This window comes from Rhinolophus sinicus, linkage group LG01 (genome assembly GCF_036562045.2).
Source record: "Rhinolophus sinicus isolate RSC01 linkage group LG01, ASM3656204v1, whole genome shotgun sequence".
Taxonomy (NCBI): domain Eukaryota; kingdom Metazoa; phylum Chordata; class Mammalia; order Chiroptera; family Rhinolophidae; genus Rhinolophus; species Rhinolophus sinicus.
The window spans coordinates 27,009,382-27,028,772 of NC_133751.1; positions in this window are offsets into that span (position 1 = coordinate 27,009,382).

The window sequence follows — 19,391 nt, forward strand, 5'->3', positions numbered from 1 at the left end:
TTTCTCCTGTACTATATTACAAAAAGGAAAGTGATTTTTGCACTCTTACAGTTTAGATTTTTGTTTCTTAAAAATAAATGAGATTGCTGATAGAAGAGCCACAAAGGCAGATTATTGATACCAATATCTTGTGAGACCTAACCTCTTCAGGAACCTGTTTTTCTGATTTTCAGACTTGGGTTAGTTGCTACGGATGTGGAGTGACAGGTCAGTAAAGGTGACCTGGGGGGCAGAGCAACTTGCCCACATTTGAAGTATACCATGTCATATATTCTGTGGTAGGTGGAGGTAGGGTTTCCGGGCGGGAATTCCCACCCGTTCTCGTGAAATGTTTTTGCTTTTCCATTCCCGAATCCTGAGAAAAGTTGGTCGGGAAATCGGGAAAATTGGCTCCTTGAACCCAGGTCGTTGGTAGTATTGGCCATTACTTTGTGGAAACAATTCATCGTGGAGAACAGAAAACAGTTTATATCTCAGGATTCGGGAACAGGAAAGTAAAAAAAATCCTGAGAATGGGCGGAATTCCCGCCTGGAAACCCTAGGTGGAGGAGAGGGGCCTAGTGCAGAATTGTCCCCTGGGATGTATATCAGTGGCTCTGCTCCCACTTTTTTTGGTGGTCTGAAAGCTCTCAGAGTCTGCATCCATAAACATAGCAATTCTGATTTTTAAAAGCAAAACAGAATAAACAAATATACATGAAAATAAGCAAACAAAAATAATGATAATTTGGGGATCTCCCCTCAAATTTGGCTAAGAAGAAACTGGCATACAGATAATGAGGGTGTTTGGGGTTTTGTTTTTTTTCTGCTATGAAAGAGCCCCTGAATTGTATTATCTCCTTAATAAAACACTGTCATCTTTAACCTGCCTTTGGAAGAAGTAGATGAATATCTAATAGCCCAGCTGTGCTGGAACCTAGGCGGCTGTTGTGGCTTCTGGGGTAGGATGGTTTGAATTCCAACTTCCCTTTACTTTCTTCTCATTGTTGGAGACATTAATGACAGAAAAACGACATTTAACACACACACACACACACACACACACACATCACACATTCCCACTCTATCCTTATTCTCTTATTCTGATCTGGTGAATCGTAGAAGTGACAAATTAAAGACTTTTCCAGGTAACCTTTCCTCCTAGGTGACAGTTGTCTTTTTTTGTGTGTTTTTTGTCTCCATAATTCTCAAAAGGAAAACTGCTAAAAGGTCATCTCAGCAAACCCTTAAAATGGTGACTCTCTACAACTTCACTTACATTTTAGGGGTTATTTAATGCCTTATTTAATTTTTTAAATTGTTTTCAGTTTCTCCTTATCCATACTTCCCAGGGCTTGAGAAGAACATGAAGTTAACTGAAACCAAAGTGAATTGAGTCATGTGAAGTGAACTGATGTCAGCAGTGATTCCCCAAGCTGCTCTCTCCCACATCACATCTCTTGGGAGTGGTGAGTTCAGCAGCACCGCATTTGTTCTAACAGAGGAAAAGCATAGTCAGAGGCTCCGGCTGGCCCAGATTAGCTGAAAACTCAAAGCAACCACCCTTTCTGGACAACTTTCTGTCTTCCCAGCACTTACACGGGCTGAAAAACTCCCTGTTTGGAAAGTAAGAACTTTCGGCCCTAACAGAAGTATGTCATACACTTAACAGTGACACCCTGAACGGCATCTTGGTAGAAGGGCTCCCCTTTCCTCTGCCTCCTCCAGCGCACGGATCCAAACTTCCTAGAGGACATTCCACATTCTCTGAGGAGGGCACAGAAAACTCAGCTCGATAACCTCCCACTTGGACATTCAAAAGATGGCAAAGAAGGGGAGGAAGAGTTGAGGAGATCCACAGGGGCAAATTCAGAATGCTGATACCTGATTTATTTTTACCACTGAGGGAACTTTTTGATTACCATCCTTTTTCCTTCCCTGATTTAAAAAAGAAAGGAAGGAAAAAGAAAAGCTTACATTCTGAGGAGGGACTCTGCAGTGGGAAGAGGAATAAGATCATGGGATGAGTAAGGCAAAGGCTGCACGCGTCCTCGCGCGTCACCCCCTCCCCAGCACACAGACACGCACGCGCGCGCTCCGTGTTTCACGCAGTGTAAAAATAGCTGCCCAGGTTTTATTCATCCTTCAGCAGCAATGCAGGGTAGGCCTCCCTGCGGAGGTCGCTGCCTTTTAGCAGCTTACACTAAGTAGGTGATGCCTCACACCTCCCATTCCCCACCACTAGTGAGATAAATGTCCTCGGTGACCTTCGTTGTTTGTACTTTAACCAGCAGTATCGTTTTGAGAGGAAACTGCTCCCCGGCTTTCCGAGTCAGGCAGGGCGCAGGGCCCTCCCCTCCTCCACACCGCAGGCCGCAGCGCCAGGAGCCCGGTTCATCTGTGCTGTGAAAGAACCGCCTCTCTGTGCTGCCCAGCACGTCCGACACACCAAGGCTAGGAGGCTGGAACACGCTGTCCTGCACCGGGAACAGCTTTTCCAGGGCCCTTGAGAGAGGATCTGGCTTTTCCTAACGAGGCCCAGGCACCTCCCCCGTGGGCCCCAACTCGTTCCTGGCAGGATCACCCCAACCCTACTAGAGGCACAGATTTCTCCAGCGCCGGGAAGAAGGAGTCGCCTCTGCATCCAGCTCAGGCATTCCGACGTCCAGGGCATGCGCATGCGCGGAGCAGGGCCGCGTCCGCTCTGGCTCTGGTGCTCCCTCGCCTGGCGATGCTGCATGCGTCAGCTGTGAAGCCCCCGGAGGGTCGGAGGCCCCTCCCTGAGAGTCGAGCTGCATTAGTTTGGCTCTCTGTCCCATGTCCTAGCAGCAGGTTGGGGACACTGCACCATTGTTTGAGAGCCGCAGAATGCTAAAGGCACAGGCTCTTTATAGAACACCTACTTTATGCCTCCATTTTACAGATGAGGAAATAGAGGTCCCAAGAAGCAGTGGGAAATGACCAATGCTGCATTTCTGGATTCTGGCAGCTGGGATCAGATCCAGCTCTTATTGACGTGGTTTAAGCACTCCTTCAGTGAGCATTTATCAAGCTCCTGGATACTATGTACTAAATGTATGTATGCCATGCAAGAGAACAACGAATACAGGGGAAGCAATGCTACCATGGCCGCTCCAGACTTGGGCATAGAATAAGACGCACCCGGATTTGAGTTGATGATTTGCAGGACTGTACTACTAGCTGGATGGCCTTAGTGAAGGGCCTCTCTGAGCCCTAGTTTCCTGATCTGCAAAATGAAAATAAAAATAAGACCTACCTGCTTGGCTTAAATGAGGTAAGGTGCATATTGCTTAGCACAATGCCAGCTCGTGGAAGTCACTCAAATATTCGTGCAATTTCTTGAGAAGTAGAAAGGGCTAGGGACATAGGCCTTCACCAGACAATCACAGTACACATTATCAGACAGAATTCTTGCGGAAGAAGAGGGAAGGTACTTTCCCATGTGCTGCATTTGGGGAGATGCAGGCGGGGTTGCATGACCTGGCAAGACAGGGAAAGGAGGAAATAGCCTGTTTATCTTTCCTCCAGCTGTTCCCGCCCTTCCCCCACACTCTCCCTGCCTCCCCTCCCAATTCTCACTGTGACTCATGGTGGCTGGAAAGATACATGGAGACTTCTTATCAGGGTGAAATGTGTTCTGCAAGGTGGTGTAATTTATGTTTGAAGTCCCACTTTATCACAGGGGCCTCTCTCTTCTCTCTTCCCAGGCAGGACAGGCAGAAAGAAGGAGCAATGGGGTTAAGTACATAGAAGGAATGGTGGTGAAGAGCCTCGGGTGTCAGGTTAGAGTCATCTGGAATCATAGATCATCACAGTTGGAGACCATCTGGGGCAATGATGATCCCTCATGCTAATAAAGAAGCAAAGAAAAACTGAAAGGTAAAAGGTCATCAAGTTTTAGACTCAAGTTAGAGCCCTGGTTTTCTGTGTCCCATAGTTCATTCATCCACTTACACAGACAGCTTTGGGTGATACATTAGGCACTGCCGGGTACAAGGTTCTGTCTCAGGAAGCAGGGAGTAGGGAAAGGAATATAGGAATCCAGGAAGACTCCCAGGTTCTTTGTGCAGCATGGATAGTGACACCATTCACTGTGAGAGCAAGTAGGGAAATACAAACTGGTCTTAGAGGAAGATGGTGTGTTTGAATATATTTTTTATGTGCTGTGGGACGTCCAGGAAAGACCCCAGGAAGCAATTAGGAACCTGGGTGCCAAGTGCAGGAGAGACGCCTGGGGTGCCTATTGGGGAAGGGTCAACATAGAGGTGATCACTGAAGCTGGGGTGAGTCTGAAATTGCCCAGAAACAACCAGCAGGATGAGAAGATCAAGGGATGGATGAGCACGGAACCCTGACAGATACCAACTTCGAGGGTTAAATAGGGCTCCTGAGGAGGGGGCAGGGAAGTGGGAAGAAAATCAGAAGGAAACGTGGCATGAAGCTGTCCAAACGAAGAGATTCTCTAGGGTGAGGAAGTGGTGAGAGCGAGAAATGCTACGGAAATGTCCAGCACACAGGCACTGGAACGTACCCATTGAATTTGACAATGAGGAAGTCATTGATGATTCCTGTAAGCCCAGTTTCGGCGGGGAGAAGAGAGCTGAAACCAAGTCACACTGGCTTAGAAGTCAGCAGAGTCAGGGAGGAGAAGCAGCAGGGGTAGTGGGTATAGCCACTGCTTTAGAAGAGTTGGTTGGGCGGGGAAGGGAAAGTTACAGCTGGGAAGCTGGGTGAATGTTGTTGTCAGTCTTTTGTACTATGGGAAACTGAAACATACTTCTAGGGTAGGGAGAAGAAGGAGGGTTTAACAGGGAGAAATAAGATGGGATCCCAGCACAACCGCCACAGGAGTGAATGGGAAGAGAGGGCATTTGACCCCAGCTAACCTAAAGGAAGGATTCCTCTTACTTCGTTCTTTTCCTTCTACCACGTGAGAGGAGGCAATGCACTTGGAAGGTTTAGGAATAGACTTGGGGAGTTCTTCAAAACAAGCTTTGCCTGTGTCAGGATCTAGCCATGGCAGCAATCTGACCATCAAATGCATTTAATCAGCCCCATTTGCATGTGGAGCTCTGACCAATGCCACACAAATACTGTGAAATAGATGCTGTCATTACCATGTCCATTAGGACTCCATGTAGCAAGTGCCTGAAACCCAGCTCCATTTAGCTAAACCTAAAATGGAATGCATTTGTTTGCTAACCTGGGTAGACTGCCTTTAGGCATGGTTAGATTTCAGGTGCTTTAAAAAAATGTCAGGAACAGTATGGATAATGTTTTGAAATTTTCAGTGTGCTTTTTTTTTATTTATTAACCAGTTCAGCGCTTTTTTTTTTATTATTAACCAGGTCAGCCATAACGGTGTGTACAGGTGAATATCAGCCATGCATCCAGACAGCAGCTTCTTTAGGGAGGAGCAAGAGAAGCGGGAGGTCACCTGAGAAACTGAGCATGTTCTCAGTGGGGATATTGAAATTATTGGATTGGATCAAGATTTAAACCAGTTTCTCCTCCTACTAACCAGTGGAGAGCCAGATTGATTATGGACACACCAGAGAAATTACATTTCATTGATACGTAAAATGTTACAGTGTGAGTTGAATTTACCACCCCTCTGTTTCCCTTATGTTGACTTCACTCTCAGGCAGCTGTTAGCAATCCCAAAGGTCAAAGCACGCCTTTCACAATAGCAACAGCAAAAATCCCAGGTCAGGTTCTTATTGGTTCAGCTTTACTCACATACCCATCTCTGAGCCCATCCTTGATAGGCCAAGCCCAGTTCACATGACTATTTCTAACCTCATGAACTGAGAGTGAAGAGGTGCATGGCTTCCCAAAGGAAAACAGGGATGCCGTTAGTAGAAAATGGGGTACTGGCTGTTGGTCAGGCAAGCACAAAAGAGCCCCACCACTGTTGCCTTATGGGGTTTAACTTTCTAAAACTCTCAGGGATGAGTGCAGTGTCTCCATAGCATGAAGTAAATTGGCACCTGAGCACTTGTCCATAGGTTGATCAGTGTAGATAACTAATGTTAAAAATCATAAATGAAAGATTTTTTTCCTCCTCTTAAATTTTCTTACCACAGTGATTAATTTTTAATAATTGAATTGAGAAATAAAATCAACTAAATGTCCAGCCTGGTTTAAAGCCTAGCGCAATCCATAAATAGTTCCATTTAGAAAATGCTCAGTCTCTCCTCGTGTGGATGTGAAAACAACAACTGTTTTCTTTTTTCTTTGTGTAGTATTTCCTCTTTTTAAAGTAAATCACCCTCTCCTCCATCCAAGAGAAACTGGATAATCAGTAGGTTTTGCCTGTTTAAAAAAAGGGGGGGAAACTTTTTGTAATAAATAAAAAGTTTATTTATTCCAGGAGAGATAGTAAAGGCAGCATCAGCTTTTCTTCACAGACTTTCATTTTCAATATAGAAACACTTTTATTTTCAATAGAACACTCCACATAATTAAAAAAAAAAATCAGCCCTAAGTAAAAAGAGATCTTTAAGGTCTAGGGAAAGGAAACATGATCATCAATTTAACTGTAAAAGTTATGTTGTGTCTTTTTGGAAATAGTATTATTCCATAAGGGATATCTTAAAATTTACAATATAAAACTTAAATCTCAGAATTGAAAAACTCTTTGGGGGAAGAAATAATTAATCACAGCATAAGGAGAAATAAATTCATCATGTCCTTTGAGTCACACAGTTAATTCAGAAAGGGCTGGTTTTCTCTGCGTGTGGAATCCAGTCATTCATTCATTCATCAAATATTTATCACACCCTTTGTAGCTTCTCCACACTGTGCTGGGCACCTGGGATGTGAGGATGAGTAAGACAGGATCATGTCTGCGAAGGAAGGAAACAGGCGGGTAGCACTGAGTTCCACGGAGATGTGCAGGTGTACTGAGCACTTGCAGTTGGGAACAGTCAATGTTTTCAGCAGGGCGGATGGCTCAGAGGCGAGCCGGAATAATAAGCAGCCTGAAGGCTTGGCATGTCTCACAGTGCCCAGAGCGGTGCTGGGGAAGTACTTGTAGACATTTTATTACCCTGGCTAAGACGGAGGAGGTTTGGAAATCCTCTTTGGCAGCCTTGAGGCAGCTGGGCTCTGTGACAGTTGAGAAACGAGAACGCCTGGTTTGCCCAACACCTCAGTATGTGTGCTCTGGCACTGCCTGCCAAGGCCGTGGCTGTTCCAGTCATTCATTGAACAGATAGTTATTGAGCACCAACCATGGGCCAGACACTGTTCAAGCAAAGCAGACTAAACTCTCAGGGAGTGTATCAGTATATCGAAATGGTAGTAAGTGCTATGGAGAAAAAGAAAGCAAAAATAGGACAGAGAATGTGGCGTGGGAGTTCTATGGTATAAAATAGGGTCTCTAAGAAATCCAGCCTGAAGCCTCAGTTCCCCCAGTTACCTGAGCACCCAAGAACCCCAGCTGGTTGTGCATTAGGAGCCTGCCAAAGAAAGTGGCAAGGCACCGAACCGCAGAATTCCTGGGAAGTAGCCAGCTCAGGCCAACACAGGCTGGTGTGCCTGCCCCCTCCCCAGAGAGTTTTCTCATCTGCTGAGTGGAGCTGGTACAACCAGAGTCTGGGAGCTCAATCCTGGAGTGGAAATGGGGTGATTTATTCTGGAGGTGAGGGGAAGGTTTGTTTAGATGTAGGCAGGTCCTCTGGCAGCATTTGGAGCAAAAGGGCATCCAGCTCCCCAAGGAGGGCTTAGCAAAGCCAAGATAGAAGGTCAAGCCCTGGCCAAGTGGGGTAAGGCCAGGACAGGGTTCAGGCCCCCTCTGGAAACTGGAGTGTCAATCAGGAAGGGGGTAGATGCCAGGTCATTGGAATGGGCTGGGAGGGACAGCTGTGTGGGGGGGCGGGGGGGGGCGGGCACAGACCACCTTACCCCCCACTGGGCACCAGACTACAACTGGGGGCAGAATAAGAACTCTGGATCAGGACCTTTAGGTTGGAGCAGAGGGTCGGTGTAAGGTGGCCAGATTGTAGGGGCTTTGGGAACCAAGTCAAGGGATTTGTGTTTTGCTCAGATCTTCTAACACAGGCTAGGTGGCTCTCGGCTTTTTGCAGTAGCCAAGACTTGCTTGCTGTGTCATCTGTATAAGCACCATGGCGCTTTTAACCATGAGCCAAATAACACTGAAATAAATTGCAGGTCTATTGGGAGGGCAGCTAGGGATTGTAGGGAAGGTGAAACGACAAGGAATCCCCAATTTTTCATGACTAAAGCATAATCCCCAACAGAAACCAAGCAGAAAGTGATGTAAGCCCTTGGGGATAAAATTATATATGGCAAACAGTGACTCTCCCATATGGACATCAGGGTTAGAACAACGTGTCATGTTGCCACTTTGATCATGGGATTTGGATCAGAAAGAACGGGATTTGGACTTCACTCTGGGTTTGGCTCTTATCTCTGCCACCTGTAGGCTTCATGACCTTGGATAAGTTTCTTGACCCTGTGAGCCTTCGTTTCTTCATCTGTATAGTGGGAGGGTGCGAACTGGAGCCTGCTCTAGGATTTGGTCATGTCTGGTGCACTGGTGGGAAAACCCCACAGGGGCCGGGGAACCTGCCTCTCTTAAGCCAAGTACAAAGCCGAGCACAGTGAGCTCACCAAATGGCAAAGAGTCCATGTCGGAGGAAGAAGCTGTTCTGAGTGCACTGGGGTAGCAGTGACTCATCTCGCCTTGGCCCTACCCCATGTTGGGTCCATTCCTGAACAGAGCTCTCATGAAAAGTTAGCAGGGTTATTTGCTAACTACTTTAAAAGACACTTTAGTAGAGGGTCACTGTGATGGAACCTCCGTAAATGAACAGAACAGGAGAGAAAGGCGTCTTCTCCACAAGGAAGCTTTGCCAGAGCTGGACACAGTGCAGGGAGCGGGACAGTGCCTGGTGCTAGGCAGTGATTTGGGTGAATATATGTAAGACATCCTACCCCAGGGGCTCCCCAAAAGTGCAGAGGGGAAGATGCTTTGCTGGGATTAAGTTCTACGGGAAAGATGGTGGTAACAAACTGACATTTGGATTATCAGCCTTGACATGGCTTCATTTGCCCCACACAAGTGAGGGAATCTTGTACACTTCCTGTGCGCCAGTAAGGTATACATGCTAAGAGGGAAGTGAATTATTTTCTTCCTCAGGACTTTACAGTTTACAAAATATTTTAATATGCATTTTATTCACATTGGTCTTCACAACAAACAAACTATGAAGGATCCCCATTTACAAATGGAAATATTGAGTTTCAAAGAGGTTAAGTCATTTATTCATAATATGCCAACCAGGAAGGGTACAGCTGGACTCAAACCTGTTCTCTTTCTTTGGTGGGAAACTGAAACCATACAAATAAACCAATGAGGGGAAAGCCCAGCAAATACTAAAACCTGAGGTTCTGACTAGAAGAGCCACAGAACATCTGGCAGACGTTAGCTGGGCCTGGAGCTGGATCTAACCAGATGGAGGGTATAGGAAAGGAGACAGCACGTGGGAGGATGGGCTCCCAGGGGGCCTTGCGTGTTCCCTGGAGCTGCCCAGGCTTGTCACATTTCACAGAGAATATTTACAGACCTTTCAAAAGGAAACTGCAACTCACTCACCCCACATCTCCAAAAGTCACAACAGAGGCTTTGCTCCTACGGCTGTCTGGGTCATCAAAATCACCTCTCATGACTTTGGCAACTGCTGGTCTCAGGGTCTGTATCCCGTCATTTCTAATTCTCCTTAGAGAATGTCTTATTTATGACATTCTAGAAGTATGCAAAGCCTCACACTGAAATGTGCCAATATTACAATGTTAGTTAGCCAGACATGTTGATGCTCTTTTCAAACTGCAGGAAAAACAAAAAACAAAAAAACAGAAAAACACAGAAAAGAGAGGAAAAGAAATGAGCTTTTATGGGCCAGAGTCTATACTGGCACCTTTCACATTCATGATCTCTTTTAGCATTCACTACAATGTAATGTGGAAGATGATATCAGCTCCACTTTGGCAGTTGAAACAGACGTTCAGAGAGGTAAAGTAACTTGGACAAAGTCACACAGCTAATAAGTGGCTAACCTAAGATTTGAATCCAGGTCTGACTTCAGAGTATTTTCCAGTGTTTCACAATTTATAGCCTATGGAATTCAGGTGGAGTTAAGAGAGGACCATTAAACACCGTCTAATTGACAGTAAAATTCTTTTTTTTTTTTGACAGTAAAATTCTTGATCTTAGTTTTTATTCATTCAAGTTTACAAACCATACAGTTTCCAAATCACTAGCTTCAGAGTTCTTAAATCATTACAGGACTCAGGATACATGATATCCCAACAATTAGAACTGGACACCAACTGAGATGTCGCCAGAGGACTTGGCATGGAGCTGAGTGATTCTACGTATGAACTTTCTTGTCTTTGACAGTGCCTGATCCAGAAAGGGGCCCATCATGTACAGGGTAGAGGACGAGGAGGAGATTCTCAGGTGAACCTGCCTGATTTCCTGAAACTCTGTTTAATACAAGCACCAAAGTTTGACACATCCTAACTGCTTTACTTTCTTTGACAACTCCAGTTTTGACAAGAGAGCAAGAAATACGTCTTCCCCTTGACAGGAACAATGTGTGACATGAAAGACCTCAGGTGCTGTGCTGGATTTTGACATTCCTTCAGAAGAAAGCACCTCCTGCCTGTTCTGTTCAATCCCAGTCCAGGTGAGTCACTGCATTTTCAGCCAGGCAAGTATTTTAAGACACAGAGAAATCTAAGCCAGAACAGACAGAGAAAGGTGAAGGATGGATTATCGCCATTAGCTTTGATGGTGTCTTGTCATGGTGCTGGGAAAGCCGTTTTCAGTTAGAGTCTCACGCACCTCTGTTTTGCTAGGATTTTTGACCTGGGAGGCTGGAGGCCACCCCAGTGTAGGTGTGGCCCACGGGGGTGTGTGCAGTCACGTATACCCGCAGCAGACACCCGCTCTGCAGGGCCCACATTGGTTATTTGGGTTGTGGTTACCACTGTAACTCCTGTGGATGGCGAACCTGTTCCTTCTAGATCAGCTTGCAGAGAGGCACGTGACCCCGCCAGTCACCTCCTCCCATGACATTACCGGAAGTTTGGGAGCAGAGTCAGTGACTGCCTGAACCACCTCAACCTCTGCTCCCTGCTTCAGCGTTTGAAAATGCCACCACCGCCATTCCCTTCAACATGATTCAAGACTCAGGTCTAATGCCCTTCTCAGAGGCGGGGAAGCTGGGGAGGGAGGCGGGTGTGCTGCCCAGGGGAAATGCCTGGAACCCATTGTTCCAGGCTGCATTCCATAGCCCGGCTTGGCCTTGGAGGACGGCCTCCCCTGCTGGTATCTGTACTGCAACGCTCTGCGTATATGCACTGAAGAGGGGCGCTCATCAGTACTGGGAGGCTAGTTTTGAGCAGGAAAGTAGGTTTGATTGTCACCCTCCAGGGTAAACCGCCCCGTAGGAGCCATGGAAGGAACTGTGCTCCCCACTCAGACTTCCCACGGGGCTGCTTCCCTCTCCCCTGCTCCTCTTTCACCTGCTCTTACCTGGAGGCCTGCAGTGGCTATGGGGAGTGAGTTGACTACTTTACTATCTACCTTTTCCTGAATCCCCTTAATTAAACTAAATCTTCAAGTAAATGTAAAAAACGAGCACATTCCATACCTGGGGCCCTGTGGCGCCCTCCCCTAGATTCTGACTCAGGGGCTTGGGCAGGCTTGTTTTATTAAAGTCCCAGGACAATCGATTGCAGGTGACCCTGGATCACACTTGGAAAAACTCTGGGGCAGAACGAAGTCTCCAAATGGATGAGATATGTCTGGTCTGACTGGTGACTCATCGAGTTTCTTAACCTAGTGTTATGGGCTGAATTGTGCTCCAAACCCCAAATTCGTATGTTGAAGTCCTAGTGACCAGTAAGTACCTCAGAATGTGACCGTATTTGGAGACAGGGCCTTTACAGGTGTCGTTAAGTTAAAATGAGGTCATTAAGGTGGGCCCTAAACTTATATGACTGGTGTCCCTCTGAGAAGAGGAGAGTAGGACACATCACTCACGGAGGGAAGACCATGTAAGGACACAGTGAGAAGACGGTCGTCCACAAGCCAAGGAGAGAAGCCTCAGAAAAAAACCTGCCAGCACCTTGTTCTTTATGGTGAGAGAGTGAATTATTATGAGAAAATAAATTTCTGTTGTTTGAGCCACCCACTCTGTGGTCCTTTATTATCACAGTCCTAGCAGATGAATAAAAATAGGAACCTGCTTTCACTTGACAGTCGACAGTCGTCTCAGAAGGTAGAGAGGGCTTCAATGCATTGTATAAACAAGGTTGGTTTACGGAGCAAAGGACATGAACCCCAGGCCTGGAGGCATAGAGGTGGCTCCACCTACTCAGAAAGCACAGCTTCCACTGTCAGACATTCCGGCACACAAAGACCAGCACCTTCTTTCCTGGCTTACCACCTGGATGACTTTAGACAATGATTATTATTATTATTATTTTATGTCGCAAATATGTACAAAGGGCTTACTATGTGCCAGGTGGTATTCTGAGCACTGTACAAATGCTACCTCACTTCATCCTCGTTACAACCCTGTGATGTGTGTATGTACACTGCAGACCCACAGTCCCTTCTTCAAAACCCTTAGGGCCAGCAGTGCGTGGCATGTCAGCATTTGGGGATTTGAGAAAGGTAATACAGTGTATGCACTATAAACTACATGACAACCTGCAGTATCTGCGACAGTGGCCTGTAATCAAACACACTACTATTTCTGCAGTAACATGTATATGTTGTATAAATAAAGGGTATAAGTGCCTTGTGTCAACTCAAGACAAGTTTTTGTATCAAATGAGCTTATTTCAAGTTAGGTTGTGCTGCCCAATGAGTTACAAATACAATTTTTGGTATTTGGAGTCTTAAGGTTTTGTAACTGTGGACCTGTATTGTCCCTGTCTTACAGATGAAGAAACTGAGGCCCGGGGAGGTTAAACAACTTACCCATGTTCATTAACTCATGGAAGGGGGTGTTGGGCTGCCAGTCCAGGCAGCCTGGCTCTGGAGTCCACGCTCTTCACATCCTCCTGGCTCTGCCCCTCTGTATTGCCCACCTCTTGGGACCTGACCCATTGGTAGAATGTGAATTACGCCAAGCTTGCAGCCCTGCTGTGAGGACCACATACAATGTCGGCAGAGTTCTGTTATGGATTGAATTGTGTCTCCGCCAAATCCATATGTTGAAGTGCCCAATATCTCAGAATAGAACCTTATATGGAAATAGGGTCACTGCAGATACAATTAGTTAAATAAAGATGAGTTCATTAGGATGGGCCCTGATCCAATATGACTGGTGTCCTTATTTAAAAAAGAAGTTTGGACGCAGAGGGAGGAGACATGTACGCAGGGAGAATGCCACGTGAAGATGAAGACAGAGATCAGGGTGATGGTTCTACAAGCCAAGAGATGCCCAAGACTGCCGGCAGAGCACCAGAAGGTAGGAGAGACAGTCATAGAACTGGTTTTCTCATCCAGCTCTCAGAAGGAACTAACCCTCACAATACCTTTACCTCGAGCTTCTAGCCCCCAGCACTGTGAGACAAATTTCTGTCCTTCAAGCCACCAAGTTCGTGGTCCTCTGTTACAGCCACCCTAGCAAACTAATACAAGTTCCTTCCACAAATGCCACAGTCTGAGTGGAAGACTCAGAGTGGTAGCTAACAGTACTTGCCATCTTTACCATGGAGGCTTCAGATTCTTCATGGAAAAATACAGTCAGTGAATTAGATGATTTCTAAAGCTTTGTCCAATTTACAGGTCTAATTTTCTGTTTATAATATGAGGGCAATTCAACTCCACTTGTCACTTGCACAAATGGTCTGGCTCTTAAAACATTTCTTTGCTGTTTTAAAGATGAGCTAATGTAAAGGTGATCTTAATCAGCAAAACAAAATAAAGCAAGTAACTTATTTTCCTCTGTTGTGGGTTACGTCCCTGTACAATAAAACTGAAACCATGTGGGCCTTAATTTGCCTACTGATGTTTCTGTTTGTATCATGACTTCACTCAGCCATGGGTTCTTCTGAATCCCTTTCACTCGAGTCTTCAGGTTTGCTGAGTTTAACCCACAGTCGATGTTTGGGCTACAAAATCTGTAGAGAAAAGCAGAAATCTAAGAGGTTGTTTGCTGTGAGTTAAGAGTGTATTACTAGAACCTTATTTAAGCCTGGAAAGTCTGGGTTTTTTATGTGGAAATTTGTCCCTTTGCATTCATTTCACTGAGTAGATAAAAGCTGCTTTAAGAGAGTCTAAAACACGATTGAACACTTTTTATGTTTATAGAACAAGGCATGGTTGGGCCAGGGTAGGGAAAGAGGTAAAATGCTAAAATGTTTTCTTCAGACTTTAGTCATGGACCACCCCCACACCTCATCCCCCATCCCTTCACCCTTCCCACCCCCTCACCCCCACACTTCCTCCTTACTCCCCCCCACCCCCACCATCATCAAGCTGGTTTGGACTTTTAGGCCTCTGGCTTTAAGATTTTACTCATCAATTCAGAAAATGATTTGCTGTAGATGGGGTGTGGCCCCTAAGTCCCCAGCTGTGGAAACAGGAACTTAATGGCTGTGTGTATTCAAAGAAAGAGCTTCAGGTTTCCCTCCAACGTCCATTTGCACCTGCTGTTCTCAAGGCTGCCTTTTCAACTCCCTGTCAGCCCCTAGCCTTTGTCCAGGAGGCCGCCCCCAGCTGCTTTCCTGGAAGCACTTCCTCACCCAGCCTCTCTCATCTCCCTGCAGCCCAGGCCGGGCCCCTGAGCCAACAGTGGCTTTAACATTTGCTTAAAGCTTTTTCACCTTTGCTCCTGGTTATCTTTCCACCAATTTTAGGAGCAGTGTGCCTTTTCCTATCATAGATGCAGCCTGGTGGAATTCTGTTGGGGTACAAAAATGGTGGCAAGGGGGGATGTGTCAATTTGGGGATCTCATGGTTGGTGATTTCTATCCAGTGTCACCATGGGAGATTTAATTAAGCACGAGTAAGCGCCTAACAGATGGAACTGTTCAGGAATTGAGACCACATCTTTCACTTTTGAATCCTCAGGGCCCAGCCCAGAGCTTGGCAAATAGTACGTGCTCAATAAAATCATTTGTTAAATGAGTGAATTTTGGTTTTCTTTCTTCAGAAAGGTGTCTGACATGCAAGTCTAAGAATCATGGCCACAAACAAGGTTGGAAGATCCTTCTGCTTCATAATAGCTCTCATGAGTCATGTCCACCAGAAAAGGTCCGAGGCCAGGAGGCAAAGGACAGGGGTCCAGGTCCGGCTCAGCCACTGCCCAAGACACCCCAGGACCCTCAGCCCCCCTGCATCTCAGTGTCCTCGACTGCGACACAGAGGTCCTAATGTCCGCTCTGCCTGCCTCACTGGATGGTAATGAGAATGTGACAAAAGGACGGATGCAAAGGTCTCTGAAAATTCCAAAGATCATGCTGAAGGTATTGTTTTTATCATTTTTATTATTACAGATATTTGTAGAGTTGAGCCGTTCATCATTATGTTTGACTTCCTCGATCTCTTTTCTTCTACAGGTTCACGTTCCAGGACCAAAGCCAGGTTTACCTCCTACCCTGGCTAAAGGAATATCCATCCTGGGAGACCTGCCGAGCACCAGCCTCCTTGGAGCTCAACGGTCTGCAAACACTTCTGCATCACAGAGGTGGCAAGTGACCAGTGAAGTCACAGGAGACTGACTGGCAGATGGTTGCTCCCTGCAACCACTGAGAGCAGACACCGTAGGTCTTCTCCCCAGAGGATTGCGTCCCTCCAGGGCACCCTGAGGGCATCCATAGAGCCCTCAGTCCCCATTCTATTGAGAACAGGTACAGGGAGGAGCAGCCAGCCGCTGGCCAGCAGAGCCAGGTGGGAACCTGGCCTGACTTCCCGTGCTCCCTCCACCCCCCGGACTTCTCCACTGACTGAGGCCGTGGTAGGTGGCACTTTGCCTCCTCTGGTTTCTGTTGCTAAGGTAACTGGGTGAGCATAAAACAGAAAATAGCGCATGTGGTCTTGCTGCCTCCACCCACATGGCCAAACAATCCCCATCTCAGCCAGAAAGCCCTAGTCAGGCTCATTGATTTGGGCTGAGTATGTGTTTTGGAGTTGGGGCCCCCTGCGGAGAAGTGCCTGAGCTGTGTGGCAGTTGAGATTCTTAGAACACTCTTCCTGGGCAGACAAGATGTTGAAGCCAGGCTGGGATGGGGCACAGAGGACGAGATATGGAAATGACTTGAGCATGCCAGTCGTCAGTATGTGACAAGGCTGAAATTGTCCAAGGCCTGGCTTCTAGCTGCCTCAGAAGCATCTATAGAATTAGAGGACAGTGGGGAGGGCCTCCAAGCCTCATCTCTGAAATCTGTGCCTCTAGCTGTCCCGCTTCCTTCCAAGATGAGCCCTTCTAAGCTTTCAGACAAGGATCTTTCTTAAGGAGCAACATGATACCGTGGGAATGAGGGCGAGGTCATCTGATAACCAGGCAGCTCCTTATGGGCTGAAGAAAGGGGAGGTAGAAGAGAAGAGAGGAATAATGGGCAGACCCTCCCACAGGCCTCACTGCCAGGTCTCCCTCCAACTTCAAGGCCCACTCAACCATGACCTTCTCCAGTGATGGCAGAAAATAACATTTTCTTCCTCTCTACACTCCCAGGATTTTCATCTGTACCTCCCTTGTGCACTTAGAACCAGTTTACCATGTATTCACTTTTTGAATAACTTTTATTACACAAATACTAATGTATGCTCATTGAAGGGAAAATTAGAAACACAAACACCCACAAAGAAGAAAATAAAAACCACTCTTAAATCTGCCACCTAGAGATAATCACTGTTGGCATTTGGGGTGTTATCACGGCCTAGGTTCATGTCTTTTGTCGCCGCCTACATTCAGCTCTTCAAAAGCCAAGTGCGAATCTCACCTCCTCTTTGTGTCCTCCCACAGCCACCACAATGCTTCCCATTGCACCAGGACTCAGTCCCTGCATTTTCAATAAGTGAGTGAATACACAAAGGAAAAAACAAATAGATAAATAGACAGGAAGGTGGAAGAAAAACATTCTCCTATCCAAAACTTGCCCCAGCATAGGAGTCAAGAAGAAAAGAGAAAGCTTCAGCCCTCAGAAGGCACGGGCAGCCTACATCTTCCTTCCCTGCACAGCCCTCTCTGCTCCCATCGGAGTAGAATCAATGCCAGGAAGTGAATGGGGCACAGAGAACGGGCCAGACCTGGACAATGACCATTAGTGGAAAGACAGAGACTGAAGCCGGATCCCTGCAGTGTGACTTGGAAATGTCGGCCATGGCTTAAGGGAAAAGAGGATGCATGGAAACAGCCAAGTGAAGGTCACCACATGTGTGCAGTATTTTAGGCGCAGCAAGCAATCTGGCAAATTCAAAGCCTCTTGTAAATGCGTTCCAAGAAATCTGATTTTAGCAGCGCCGTTGACACAGGAGTGCGTCCCCATGACTTGCCCCTCACTGGGTTTAAGATTATCATTGATTTATCTGGAGCAGAAACAGCAGGACTCCACATCATGTCTTGGAAGGCAGCCGGGGCAAAGGCAGAGAATTAACAGATCTTTATTATTAATTCTAATACCACAACTCCCCATGGGTCCTGCAGCAAATCACGGGCTCTCTTAACAGGAGTTTAAGTGGAGCTAATGCGTTCTTCTTCTTTTTTTTTTTTTAAATGGGGTATGGCCTCATTCTTAACTATAAAGACAACATCAAAATCGCAAGCATTCATTAATCACTCACAAGTCCAGCACATGCTAGGTGCTACAGGAGACGCAAAGCAGGTTGAACAATTCCTCTACTTCATTCATTTGAACATCAGACATTTACTGAGGCCCTTCTTTGTGCCAAACACTGTGCAAAGCACTGGGTTTTATAGCACATTACAGTTATAGTGTTTTAAAAGTGAAGAGATGAGCCTCAGGGAGGTTATACAACTTTCCCAAATTGCCCACAGCCACACAGTTTGTAAGAGCTTTGGGATTACAATAAAGGGGGAAAAAATCTGACAGTTTATTGTTTTTACTATCATTTTAGTGCCATTTAAGTAGCCTCAGAAATACTCAGTCTCATTTGTGTGAGCTTCCCTCTCACTAACCCAGAACAAGCCACAGTTCATGCCAAGGGAGTAGGAAAGAGCTTTGCACTCATTTACTCTCCCATCAGTGAACTTCTGGGGAAAGGCAGGTATGTGCAAAATCAGATGACAGCTGTCCCCCACTTCATATTGACTGGCAGTGGATTTTTTATGCCTACCTCACATGATGCCCAGAGATGGTCCTGGTGCAGGGGCCGATAACGACTCACAAACACCGTGTTTCCCCGAAAATAAGACCTAGCCGGATCATCAGGTCTAATACATCTTTTGGAGCAAAAATTAATATAAGACCTGGTCTTATTTTAATATAAGACCGGGTCTATAATATAATATATAATATAATACTGGGTATAACATAATGCAAGGTATAATATAATATATACTGGGTCTTATATTAATTTTTGCTCCAAAAGACGCATTAGAGCTAATGGTCCGGCTACGTCTTATTTTCAGGGAAACACGGCAACAGAGAGGAAATTTTGTTCTCTGGCAGTGTTTTGGTTCTGACCTCAGTGTTTTCCCCACTCAACCTCATAGCAGCATTTGTCTGCTGAGGGAAAGGAGCCTGGATTCTGGAGCCCTACAGGCAGGGTTCAAGCTCCCACACAACACCTTGCAAGTTGTGTAAGCTTGGGCAAGCCTCTCTGAGGCTTCTTTTTCTCCCCCACTAAATAGAGGCAATATCTACTCTGCAGAGAGGTTTGACTGGTTAATGGGAGTACGGTGATGCTCGGTCAATAGTAGCCATTTATTATTATCCAAACTAAATTCCACCCAAGAAGTGGAGTCATGATTTTTAAGCCATGAATTAACACGTATTCATTAAAGATCTATTTTTAGACAGGAAGATTGAGAGAAACCTTTTCCACCCTCTCCAGGAGTGAGGGACTTAGGCAGGGAGTAAACAGAACCCATGGCATTGTGCAACTCTCCAACAGCTCAAGCACCCGAGATACAGGAAGTAAGAGATAAAATGCTCCAGGGTGTCTGCAACTTTGGAGATAAAGGTCATGAGTGTGGGCAGATGGAGGTCCTGAGGACACCCCCTGGCAGAGACCCCGAGGCCACATCAGGTCCCCTTCCACACCCTGTTCCTTTCTCCCCCTTCCCCGGAATTTGCTTTTTGTTCGGGCAGGTATTTGCCTTCCATAGAGCCAGCCACCAAGGACCCGGAGCATCCCCAGGTTATCTGTCCCCGGGCCT